Source organism: Poecilia latipinna, unplaced genomic scaffold (assembly GCF_001443285.1).
Source record: "Poecilia latipinna isolate Pla-1442-1.1 unplaced genomic scaffold, P_latipinna-1.0 Scaffold5477, whole genome shotgun sequence".
NCBI classification, from domain to species: domain Eukaryota; kingdom Metazoa; phylum Chordata; class Actinopteri; order Cyprinodontiformes; family Poeciliidae; genus Poecilia; species Poecilia latipinna.
In genome coordinates this window covers 1-10,592 of record NW_015118093.1, presented here as the reverse complement: position 1 = coordinate 10,592, position 10,592 = coordinate 1, and the positions used below count along the sequence as shown (strand labels likewise).

At 38.1% G+C, this 10,592-nt stretch overlaps 1 long non-coding RNA gene and 1 pseudogene across 2 annotated transcripts; one reads left to right on the top strand and one right to left on the bottom strand.

The window, feature by feature from the left end:
- Positions 1-2,477: 2,477 nt before the first annotated feature.
- LOC106943563 (GTPase IMAP family member 4-like) lies at positions 2,478-4,317 on the bottom strand (annotated as a pseudogene).
- A 306-nt stretch (positions 4,318-4,623) lies between these two features.
- Positions 4,624-7,265, top strand: LOC106943562 (uncharacterized). Of its 2 annotated transcripts, XR_001423941.1 has the most exons (3): positions 4,624-4,742; positions 6,276-6,310; positions 7,146-7,265. It is a non-coding gene; the product is annotated as an uncharacterized LOC106943562 (long non-coding RNA). The 2 variants fall into 2 exon arrangements; XR_001423942.1 differs by having other exon boundaries at positions 6,276-7,265.
- The last annotated feature ends 3,327 nt before the right edge of the window (positions 7,266-10,592 follow it).

The window sequence follows — 10,592 nt, the reverse complement described above, 5'->3', positions numbered from 1 at the left end:
GTCCCTGCACCGCCCTGGATGGCATAATTGTTTGACAATTATGCTCAAGCTATTTACTGATCTGTCAGGTTTCCGATATGCGTCCCCCCCAATGACAGACTCGTTCCTACGCCCTTGCCTGCAGGTGTATCTATTAGCAGGTTTAATTTTGCCTGTACTTTGTTGTGTACATTATTTTAAGTGTATTTGACAAGTTTACCAAAATATAAAAAATGTCAAACTGCATTTGCCTTGTTTTACTTTTTACTTATACTTTTCATTACATTACTTGAGTACATCCATTATTACAGTAATTTCCATACTTAAGTACAAGATGTTTCAGATACTTTAAGACTTTAACTCAAGTAACATTTCAGTGACTTGGACTTTTACCAAAGTTATATTTTGGAGAGGTACCTATACTTTTACTTGACACTGAGATTTCAGTACTTTATACGACACTGCTTCTTACCTAACCTTAGTAAAAGTAAAAAGTACAGCACAAAAACATACCCCAATAAGTACTTATCCTTAAAAAAAGAAAAAAAGAAAAACGTGTACTAAAGACAAGTAACTGCAACTAATTATTTCCCATCTCTGCACATAAATCACTCAGCAGGTTTTATACTGTACAGAGGCTCCTCAGATCCAAGCTGTGCTGGTTGTTGAAAACTTTCTTTGTTTCTCAGCTCCGTTCCTTTTATGGCAGCGCTACACCGCTCTCTAGTGGACAGTTTGAAAACAGGAAAAGCTGTGATCTCTGATGAAATACTTCACTAAAATAATGTTTTTTCACATTATATGAAGCAAAACACCGATAACTTCCAGTGCCACATATGTTAATTTGTGCCGAAATTATTGTTCCTTGACGTGAGTTTAATGAGCCACAGAAAATGAATCAGAAATGCTGATGTAAAGTTGTGTTACTCTATTTATTATAGTCTACAAACAAAAGCAGTAAAAATGTAATTGAAATAATATGTCAGATTTATATTCATGAGCTCCATTATCAGGTAAATTTGCTCATGGAGTAATTTTAAGTGTCCTTTTCTGGGAATCTTCCTCTCCGCTCTTTGTTTTCTCCATTTGTGGACTATCTCTGTAATTGTTGTTTTAGTCTACTTCATGTTAGCAGACAGGTGCTCTTAAGTGAATACTTAATGATTTTATAGATCTTGTTGTAATTATGCCAAAGCTAAGAGTTCAAAAACTGTGATAAGTTACAATTAATTCATAACATGTTTCTATTTCTCTAGATTTTTCATTTTAAATTATATTTTTGTATTTAGTCAGGAACTCTCTGCGTGAAATTAAAACGAGTTTGACTTCAAACATGTAAAAGAAAATATGCGAGTAAAAATATTTTTCACAGCTTTGTATTTCTCAATTTATACTGACTTTAGCTGGAACCCTTACAAAACACTGAAATGTCACGACAAAACACTTTGTTTTGTTTAAAATTGATTTTTATGTAAGTTCTAGTTTAAGTGTGGATTTATAACAGAACAGAAATAATTTACTATCCGTTCAATACCACAACATTCCCCAGTCACTTCTATATGTAAAGCAAGTAATGTACAAAACAATCAATTTAGCAGCATTTATTGTTTTCATCAAGTTTTATTTGTGATTTTATATTAAGAACAGGGTGACGCAAAATGTCTCAACAGAACAGAAACATTAAAAAACACCAGAAATCAGTTCAAACAATCATCAAAAGTGAGAATTATTGCAAAAAGTGCAGGAATATTGAAGTAAAAACCTTTGTGAATCTAATACATTTACTGTCATTTTCTATTTATGCTCATCTTTCCAGCAACAATATACATTTTCCAAAAGACAGTTTCTAAAAGCTTAACAAGTGATACATGAAATACTTTGAAATAATATACAAACACTAATTGACATGGATTCAAACAACTAATTTTTTGACTGCATGTGAAGCAGCCTTAAGCGAAGATCAGCCTGCAGTCTAAGATCTCCAACAGTGTTAAAGTCTGGCAGCTTCATATTAGACAGTTAAGTTCCAAATTATTCATGCCTATCAGGAGGTGCAGAGTCTATAGTGATCTAATATAAGCTCTGTGTTCTTAAAAAACCTCACATGAACTTTCCAACATCCAGGTTCTGGCTGAGTTTTGATGTCAAGATGTTATGAAGGAGTTTTACCCTGACTGGAGATCTGCTTTATTTATTAGCAATGAAAGAAACAGAATCTAGTTTGTCGTTTTCTGTTCTCCATGTTTTGTACTTTGTTTTTGTTAAGGAACTTGCGGTTGAAATGTGTTGTTTTCAGATTCCTGCAGTCATCGTCATGTTTTTAAGAGCTGCAAGTTTCCAACTTTCAATATTTAACTATTAAAACCAGCTTGGAACAAATTTACCAAAGCTACATGCAGCGTTAACAATTTGTTCTCCAGCTTTTGCCAAATAATAGAGAGGATTATTTTGCTCAGCTTCTTCTCTGGCCTTAGATTCATACTCAGACTGCAGCCTGGATTTTGCTTGTTGACTTTCTCTCTTCTGCTTTTCCTTCAGGGCTTGAAACTGCTTCTCTCTCTCTCCTTTCTCTCTCTCTCTCTGTCAGCCTGGATTTGCTTATACATTCTCTCCATCTCTTTCTCATACTTTTCTTTTATTTTTCGGTCCAGTTCTTCTCTCTCTTTGCGTATTTCTTCTTCTTTCTCCTTCAGGATTCGTTGTTTCTCCTCTCCGATCGCCCTCTCAGCCTCTTGGAACATCTCACTGGTGTAGTGACTTCCTCCATTCCTGTCAACAATGGTTCTGATCTTCTCCAGCAGCTCAGTGACCTGAGGTTTCTTATCTTTCAGCTTGTTGTTGAAGACATGATACTGGTTGTTACACCTGGACACCAGATCCTGCAGCTCTGGGCTGTCGGACAAATAATCTTCAATGGTGGAATCAAGGTCGTCTCCACGGGTAAACAGAACCATGCTGTATCTGTCTGCTGCCTCTCCAAAGATCTTTTGAATCATTTGCACTGATTGTAATTCTTCTGCTGTGAATCTGCCGATTGGAACGACCACCAGGAAGATGTGGGGAGGAGCAGCAGGAGCAGCATAACAGACGCACTGACTCAGATCTTTGATGGTTTTGTCTCCCTCAAACCTGGTGTCAAACAGACCTGGAGTGTCAATGACAGTAACCTGCTGTCCGTCCACATTACTGGAGCATTTGGAGCAGTTCACAGTCATGGATTTGGGGCTGCATTTGGACTGAAAGCACTGGCGACCCAGAATGGTGTTTCCAGAAGCGCTCTTCCCAATCCCAGTCTCTTCCCAAACCCACCATCACGATCCTCAGCTCATTGTTGTTTGTAATGTTTGTTCCTGTAAAGAAGACGATTTGAATCTGATCATCATGTTGAACTCAGAACTTTAGTCTCTGTGTATCTGGAAGAGAGAAAATTATCCATCTGAGACCTTATAAGCACTGAGGGAATCAGTGACATTGGGATCATCATACAGTTGAAACCAAATATTTCAAAACACTATATTGTCATGTTGGTGTTAACCTGGGTTCGATCGAACCCCAGAGGTTTGATGAGTTGGTCTCAGGGGTTCGGCGGAACCTCTGTCACGGAGGTAAAGACACACTGTGAGGGTCAACCTGAACAATCTACTATTCTCCCTGCACTAAACCAGATTCCACTCATGTATAGTGACATATAAATTATTATATTATTACCAGATGTTTGACAGGACACAATACTAGTTTAGGTCTTATTTTCCAGCTATAAGTCACTGTACCGACCATCAACTCCTCTATATAGCAAAATATTCTAGAGTTTAATGTGAGGCTGCCTCTGTAATGAACCTTGACTCAATCTGAGGCAACAAGAAAACATGCCTGCACAACAGAGACAGAAATTCACAAACATCTCACAGTAAACGCCCACTGTGACTTAAAACCTGTCTCATCAGGTTATCAACGTTTTTGTTTGAACGCCTGAGACAAAAACATCCTCCAGGCTAAAAGAGGCCAAAGCTGAAAGAACATTATGTTCAGGAATGAAAGAAGTTCAGGTGAGAATCAGCATGAAAAGTTTTCTTTCTATCGACATTAAACACTATGAAATAAATTTGTAAAATCTCTGCTTCATAAAGAACATTTTATCAGCTGGTCGTGTCTACATGTGGAGTAACATGGACTCAGTGCAGCATCATGACATTTTATAGAAACAACTGGAAAACTTGTCAGACTCTCTGGTCCAGTTCTGGACTGGTTCCAGTCTGACCTGAAGAACTGGGACTTCTTTGTGTCAGTAGGAAATGTCTCAGCAGATTGAACAGAATGTGGGGAACCTCGAGGTTCCATCCTGAGACCATCAGATTTAATATCTACAAGCTGATCAGATGAGAGCAAGAAGAAAATATCACTAGTGGATATTTTCTTTGGTGCTGTGTTGGTTGTTTTATGAAGTTCTTTATAAATAAGTATAAATCTGATAAACTTAAAATCTCCATTAATTTAATAAAAAAAATTGATCCAGAAATTTCTGAATATGTTTCAAACAAAGAACCTTTAAACTAAAATGTGAACTTGTTGTTTTTGTACTTTTATTTCCTGGTAGCGATGGTCAGACAGGATTCCTGTCATTTCAACAGGTGAACATTCCTCTGCTGTCAGAGGGGGCGGAGCCTCAAGTGGGTCTGGTTCAGGTTCTGGAGAATCAGGTCCAGTTCTCCAGTTGGCTCTGACTCGGTTTGTGTGAACAGAAGGAGAAGCAAAGTTCTGATCAGGTGAGTTTTAACTCCACTTTCTACTGGTTTCCAGTCCTGACTGGGTTTTCTCTCTTTCTGTTTGACAGAACCAGAAACAGAACTGGGCCTGATTCTGGTTCTGTTTATGACGCAGAGCTGAAGCACCTGATTTCAACCAGGAACTCTGATTTTCTCTGAGTTTTCATCTGTAACCCAGACAACAAGCTGAGTTTGCTCCCAGTTTTATGGTGGAGTCAAACTGGTACCAGTAGGTTCTGAGTGTTAGTGGCCCAGCTGAGATATCTGGGTTTCTGGTTGGTGGATGGAAAATATTTCAATACGAAGTCAATAATTTATTGATCAAAGAGGATTTCTCTGGGCTTTTATCAGTAGAAAATCCGGATGGAATCAGTCTGTGGTGACAGAAGACAGCTGATCACATTTCAATCAATTATTGGTCAATAATAAGTGATTATGGTGACATAACAACAAAGCGCCCCCGAGAGTATTTAAAAACATCCTCTGTTGTTATTTAGACCTGAACTGAGTTAAAACATTAAACCTTAAAAAAATAACACACCCAGCAGAAAGTATATATATATTAAGTACAGAATCCATTCAGTGACTGATATTTCAGTGATATTTATTGTTGTTTTAATTAAATAAATTTATTTGTTATATTTAGAGGTTATTTGTGAATATTTAGAGATATTTGAAGTGTTTTTCTATTTTATGATCAGTGTTATCTATCTGGGTTGGTTAGTTCATGTAATATAAATAAACAGAGAGTTTCTTAACAATCACTGCAGTTTTTCCTCTGGGTTGGTGGCAGGATGTTGACCTTTGAGCCAAATGTTTTGGTTCCTGGCTGCATTGAGGTTTTTTAGTTTCTAAGTAAAACTGTAGCAGATGTGTTGACTTTTGTTTTGTCCTCTTGGAATTTAAGTTATACATTTTAAGCCAGAAAAGCAAAAAACTGTTTTTAACTCGTGTTTTTTAAAAACCTGATCAGATTTATTTCACCATCATAGTGGAACAAAGGCAAAAAGGCTTCAGACTCATTTCATAATGTTCCTTAAAAAAAAAGAACCAGCTGCTTCTGCTTCTCTGATTATGGAGATTAATACGGATTAATCTGGTCACCTGAAAGCTAAACGCCTGAGCAGGAGGCCAGACTCCTTTCTGGAGTCTTTCCTTTCTGCAGCTGATGCTGCCACTTAGTGGTAGCAGTAACGCATTACAGTCAGATGGTAAATAGGAAGTTAAAGAGGTGAAGACGTTTACGTTTCTACCTGAAGGAAATCAGAGCCTAGAATGACTGACAGTCAATGCCGAACATTATTCATGGAGAAGAAAAATGTCATGTGTGTGTTTATTTTTTTCTACAGTCAGTATATAAACTGACTATAGATTCAGTCAGTTTATAGCTTTAATTATGTTTTTCTGGTGAGTCTGTGCTTGTGTGCTTAAATAAGCACTTTTTATCTTTTATTGGATATTTTCTCCATTTCTAAATAGCAAATACTTTTATTATATAACACCTGAAATATAATAAATCTTCATGTTTTCCAGGTAAAAGATGGCGCAGAAGCAGGAAGTGAATTTTGGTAAGTGATCAGAAGCAGAAATTAACTATCATAAAGGAATAAACTGACCAATCAGCCTGTGCTACTGCCATGCGATGAAGCTCAGCCTCAGTGTGTCTTTATTGTTTTCATGCTTCCTGTTCAGTGAAGCTCTGGTGGAAACATTATGAGTTTCTGCAAAACCTGAAGGTAAAAACTGAACTCAAATGGAAACAGAACTAAAAGGAACCAAAGTAAAGAAGCCTAATCAATGTATCCAGTAATTGCATCATTTATTACTAATTCATTGTCCCAGATGGAAAAACTTGCTGTGTCTTTTATTCCAACTTTTGGTGAAAGAAATTTTAAAGTGTAGAGACGGAGGTGAGTCCAAAGGCCTTATTTGTAAAGTGTAGGTACGTACAAAAAAGTGTGGCACCATATTTTACGCACAAGTCAGCATGTATAAAAATGAATGTCGCATGAAAATGTGCATAAATATACGCAATTTTTTTCCCTGGCGTAAAAATGTGCAACAGCAGCACAAACTTTTTCTGTGGACAATATCAAACTACAAAGCGTCAAAACTCACTGAACACACTGAAATCTGACAACATTCTTCATTTTTTAGACCAAGAATCATCAAACCTGATGTTTTTTACACGATTTTATGAAGTAGATTTGATTAATGTTTCTGCTGTGTTGTCTGTAAAATAAAATTTTGTGATAGTAGCTGTTTGTCGAAGTGAGCCAATGTTGATTGTGCTTTCAAAGATGACAGCAAAGTGAGCTGACAGAGCAACATCATTTGATCCTCATCACAATTTTCTCTGACATTTCTAGTTAAATGAATCCTGTCTCTAATTTCTGCCTGCAGAGGAAAAACTTTTCGATGTTCGTAGCAAGTTTGTGGAAAGAATTTCTGAAGAAATCCTAAATCAGCTCCTCGATGGCCTTCTATCAGACTCTGTCTTTACTCTTTTGGAGAAAGAGAATATACTTCAGAAGAACCAAACCAGAGCAGACAAGGCCCGCAACACCATAGATTCTGTGATAAAGAAAGGAAAAAAAGCCAGCAGATTGACGATCCTACATCTTCACCACAAAGATCAGTCTCTGTCCAACCAGCTGGGTTTGTCCTCAGATTCCTTTGGTCTAGGTGAGACACACAGTTCATTAAAGCTGCTTTTACAGTCTCTAAATTTATAATTAGTCTTTGATTTAATTATAAATTTGTTCTCAAATATTTCCTAATGTCAAAACTTGTTACCGCACAGAAAAAGATATTAACCTTCTTGATGTGTGATGACACAGTGGATTCTCGGTTCAGCTTGTTGAATATTAAAATGAATGAAAATTAAATGCAACTGAATATGTAATTATACCATATACAATTTTTAAAATTGATGGGTAAATATGGATTTTTTTTTTTTGACACCAAATGACTATCAACCAAAAGGTCAGCACAAATTGTGCACCCAGAAGTAAAATACATGCTTTTGTAAAAAATTTTTTTTTTAATTATCAAATATTTTCTGTACATTTAAAAATAAATGTACAGGAGCAGCTGTGGCCAATTCTTTTCTGATTTTTGAAGCCACACTCAATGTAGAACCTTGAGGTTCTGCGGGTTTCCCCCCAGTGTAATATAAGCCAGCAGATCACCAGGCTGTATAGTTTGATTGTGATTTTTCTGACATTTCAGCGCCAGTGTCTTTCTTTTTGTCATGATGGGTTCAGTCTTTCTGACCCACATGCAAGAACACCAGATGGAGAAACAAAAATCAGTAAAAGAGATTTGTTGAAAAAAATATAAATAATGACCAGAACTGCAGGTCCAAGGGAGTTTGGCGACAGGTTTGGGTTCACTGGAGCAGGGGGAGAAACGGAGGTGAGTTCAGGGAAGCTTGATTTTAGAATTGTGCGCAAACAAAGCCTTACTTGGATTAGTGGAGATCTGAGCCTAGGAGAGTACTGCGTTTACCAGGGTGGAGATCTCGGTGGGGGGTTTGCTGCTAGGCCAACAAAGGAACTGCGGTGGAGCACAGACGGCGTTGGAGGGCAGACAGGTAAGTTCTTTAATTTCCAATGGGAGGGAGACAGCCAACATGGAGGTCCAAGGAAGGTTTGATTACTGCGAGGGTGTAAGTGGAGCTCGGGCTACCGGTTGGTAACATCCAACGGCATCAAGAAGAGGTGAGTTCACAGAGAACTAGTGTCGAGAAAAGTCGAGCTCATCCCACTTCCCCATGCTGGAGATTTTAGTTTAATAATAACAATGAATAAAGTTATCTTTAAAACTAATTACACAGATGTCATCAAGACCCAACAGTAGAGTCAGACGGTAATGAAATTAATCTGGTTGTGTGTGTTATTGTGTCCTGCAAACTTTGCTTTAATTCTACTTTATACAATCTAAACATTTTTAGTAATTGGATAAAACCCAGAGTAAAATACATATAATCATTTCTTTAACCTGTATGGGGTTGAAGAGTAAAGAGTAAAAAGTGTCTGATACTGTGTCACAAATATAGACTGCAGGGGTGAAAGAACTGTCAGCACGGAGGAAAGAGGAAGTGAGATTTTGAGACTATATCTGCACTAGGTGTTTTGAGTTGTTAATCTTTAAGTTTTAAAGAAGAAGGAAGGTTAAAAGTTGAGTGGAGGAAAGGTCGAGGCTAACTGAAGGCACTTGACGTCAGGGAAAGTACGCACCGGACATGCAGAATATACGGTATAAAAATATATGCAAACGGAGGATCGAGGTTCTTTGTTCCGCGGCGTTCGAGTCGAGCAAACGGAGATGCAGAATCAACGGAGGGCTGCGTGATGACACCCCGGGACGACTGCTCGCTGCACAAGAAAGGAACAAGATCCGTTTACCCACAACCCGGGATTCTGATTCGACTGCGGCCCCACGCTCAACCCAAAGGATTTCAACGATGCTGCAGTGGACATGGGGAATAGACAAAGATCTGTTATGGATAAAGAACTGAGTTCGTTGAGGATTCTCACCAGTTCAACTTTGGATTTATTCTAAAAGGATTCTGCTAAGACAAAGACAGGACTCCATCCATGGACGTTAAAGTTTTCTGCTGCCAAAGATCGTCTCTGAATCTGGGTTTGAGTAATGTTGCCTCCCCCAAAGCCTCTATTTAGATTAAGACACAGTGTAGGGTTTAGAATTAGGTGAAATCTCTAAATTTTCTTTAATCTATTGATTACTTAATTTTTTATTGATAAGCTGTATGTCTTTTTCCCTTGCTAAAGCTTGCTAATAAAATACTAAAGTCTAATTTGATGTTGTGGACAGTTAAATTAATTGAGTCAACTAAATTTAATTCTTCTGATTATTGTAAAACCAGTGTTTGTGGTCCTAGTAAATCAGGGTAGCTTCGTACGTTCTTTAGTTCAGATAAATAATGACCCTGGGACTTATTCCTAGTCGCTAAAATTATCTAGGCCGGAAACAAGTGCACGTTAATAACAGGGAAAGAGCTGCCGTGAACAGACGTGGTTTATGAGCTCGGACACCGGCAGGGCTACTCCGATGTCTGAACCATAGACTGAAGCGGCTCATAACGTCTTGGATGAAGGTAGTTAGAGCTTAGACGAATATTTCTCGCTCCCAGCTTAAACAAAAGTTCTCTATATTCTTATTTGCGGTAATACCCAGGAATTAGAAGCTTTTCGGACCCGTGAGACGGAGAGCTGGTCAGTAGTCAGTCCGCTGAAGGTTAGGAGGAGTTAGGGGCGTGGCTGAGTACTGTGGATTAACAGTAGTGATGAGTCCGGCTACACCGATGCATCGGCGCATGTGTCAAGCCCATAGATCAAAACCGTGTTGGTGCACGTATTGGTTTCAGCAAGTCACGTAACCGATACAGGAACTGTTTTGAAACTGTCTTATTTAAATAAATCCACCTTTTCAATGTTGAGGCATTATGAGACCAGGCATGAGAATGAAGTCCCAGATACACCTAGATAAACTCAGATATACAGCCATTCTACAAATTACTCAGTTGCTCTTTATAAATTATTTAATGTACAGTGAATCTTCGCTATAACGCGGTTCACCTTTCAAGGTATTGCTGCTTCGCAGATTTTTTTGTGCAGTTTTTTCCCCCCAGTGTTCTGCGTCTTGATTGACCGTATGATTGGTAAAAACAGTCTCCGCGCTTCTCTACCTGAGTGCCAATAAAGTTACGGTATTTAATACAGATTGTCCATTCAGGAGATGGAAACTGAAACTTTCAATGTCTGCTGGAAAAAAACAAACAAAAAAACAAAACTGTGGCTAGAGGCAGCGCAAAACCCGACCAGA